The 2,330-nt window shown below is 42.7% G+C and overlaps 1 protein-coding gene across 1 annotated transcript in view; it reads right to left on the bottom strand.

Annotated features, from left to right (window-relative positions):
* CSUI_004414 (ap2 domain transcription factor ap2x-3) overlaps nt 1–2,171 on the bottom strand; it is a 20,597-nt gene extending 18,426 nt beyond the window's left edge. Inside the window, exon 1 of the mRNA XM_068064605.1 lies at nt 311–2,171. The gene's annotated coding sequence lies outside the window, so the exon portion shown is untranslated. The remainder of the gene's footprint in view (nt 1–310) is intronic.
* Nucleotides 2,172–2,330: the final 159 nt, after the last annotated feature.

Below are 2,330 nucleotides of genomic sequence, written 5' to 3'. Positions count from 1 at the left end.
TATATCTATACATATCTATACATGTATATAGTCATATCGCGTACACATATACATAGACATAAGTACACATGAATCTGTATGTGCCCTCTATATACTACGTAGGAGATGTATGTATATATACATAGACCTGTGTATGGGTGTATATACATAGACGATATCCCCCCTTCTTCTTTCAGACACCTCCTATCAGAGTAGGCACATATCTGTTTCTATCTTTCATGAGATAGATTCATTCATTCGACCTTGTTTCGTGTCTCCAGACCACCCTTTGCTGCGGCACCTCCCCACTCTCGTAACGCTCCCTTCCCACCTCTTTGTCTTTTCGCAAGAGATGAAGAAGAGAAAGAAAAGCTAGAGAGAGAATGTGCCTCCGGATGCTTTCCGTCGATGTTTCTCTTCTTCTCTTCCTCTCGAGGAGACTGAAAAAGAAGAAGAAGCGGATGGAAGTCCTTGTGTCTTTCACGTAAGACAGAAGAGGAGGGAGAAGAAGAAGACAGAGAAGAAAAAGGCAAAGGCAGAGATGAAGAAGACACAGAATATAAAGAAGCGCCAACGACGAGAAGCCTGTCCTGCAATGTGAAGGTCTTGCACATCATCTTTGTCATTGCAGAGGTCTTTCTTCTCTCTCTTTTTTCGACTGTGTGAACGACAAACACATCACTAACCATTGAGAGAGGAAAAAGAAGAAAAGCACAAGAAAAGAGGGAGAAAAGAGAAACAAAGCGTTCTTCAACGTGCGTGTTGTCTGAAGAGACCCTCGCTGAGAGTGATAGAAGCAAGAGGGAAGAAGAAAGAAGAGAACACGATGCGAGGGACGAGAAGAGAAGATGAAGAAGGATGAAGATTACGAAGAATAGCAAGAAGACGATCCATAAAAGAAACAGTGAAGTGTCTCAATGGAGCATCATGGCTTTCCTTTGGACATTATAGAGAAGACTGTGAAGAAGGAAGAAGATGAAGAAGTAAAGAAAAACCGACGACTTCTTCTTCTCTTCCCTTCCATCGAGCCTCTGATAGACAGACAGAGCATCAAGCCATTGACAAGAGAAAGACGAAGATGAGAATACTAATGATAATAATGACTTCTCAATGATCTTCTTCTTGTTCTTCCCGTCACGTCCTTTTCTTATCTTTCAATCGCAGGGAATAGAAGAAAAGCAGTCCTTTCCTTTTCTTCTGACGTCCTAGACCTAGACACCCGTACACCGCCGCTGTAGTATGAAAAAGGACCGGAATGAAGAAAGAGAAGAAAGCGTTTTGTTCCTCTTCTTCCTTATTGCTGTGTGATCTACGTGAAGGATGTGAGTAAGGAAGAATCAACCGTCGCCATGATGCTGACAGAAAAGAATTTCTTCTTTTTTCATGTCCATCCATCGACTTCTCTTTCTCTCTAGCGATGAACAGAAACCGAAGAATCCCTCGATAATAAGATTACAAAAGGCCAGCATCGTTAGAACACCCATTCAATTCTTCTTTTCTCCTGCTTCTTCTGGAGATCTCGCTTGTTCCTCGCATTCGAGTTGTAGCGAGGCCTTCTCAGTGAAGATGGCGACGATAAAGATGATGTAGATAGACCAAGAGAAGAAGAAGAAGAAGAAAGAAAGCCGCTTCTTGTTTACGTAGGAGAAAGAAAGCGAGCAGGTGTACAGCGACCGGATGAAGCTGGCGAAAGGATGAAGATTTGACTCGTGAAAGAAGGAAAGAAAAAAAAGCGAAATGTTTTACATACCTAAAAAACAAAATACAAATCTAGTGAGAGAATATCATTTCTTTTGATCTATCTATTCATATCTCTTTCTTGTTTACACTCCTTCCCTCTCTGTATGTCTCTCTCTCTTGATCTCCCTTCTCTCTCTCTCCCTTCCCCTGCTATCCAGCTACACAACTAGAAGATGACGACAACAACGGAGGCCAGATGGTCATCTTTCTTCCTATTAAAGACGCATTACAACTCCGAGGGTGTGTAAGTTCCCCGAGGATCGAGAAGGTCTTTTTAATCGACAGATAAATCGATCCATGAGTCTAGGAAGAATGAGAGATGAAGAAAAAGAAGAAGCTCGGATTGCTTATTTGACGTTCCTCCCTCTCTATACACTCCTGCCGAGGTCCGTCCCTTTGTGTTCTTGGCTGTGATCTCCCGCCCCATCTCCCTTTCATAATCTTCTCTTTCTCTCTCTCTCTCTACCCCGTCTGTCTGTCTGTCTGTCTCTCTGTCTGTCTTTCCTTTGCTTGTTTCTTAAAACCTATATCATGACTGTCGGGATTTCTGAGCAACCAACAGCCACAACGACAAGGGTCATTTGACTACCACGCTATCCCTTATCCTATCT

This window comes from Cystoisospora suis (genome assembly GCF_002600585.1).
Source record: "Cystoisospora suis strain Wien I chromosome Unknown contig_2061, whole genome shotgun sequence".
NCBI classification, from domain to species: Eukaryota; Apicomplexa; class Conoidasida; order Eucoccidiorida; family Sarcocystidae; genus Cystoisospora; species Cystoisospora suis.
This window is presented reverse-complemented; position numbering and strand designations above follow the sequence as displayed.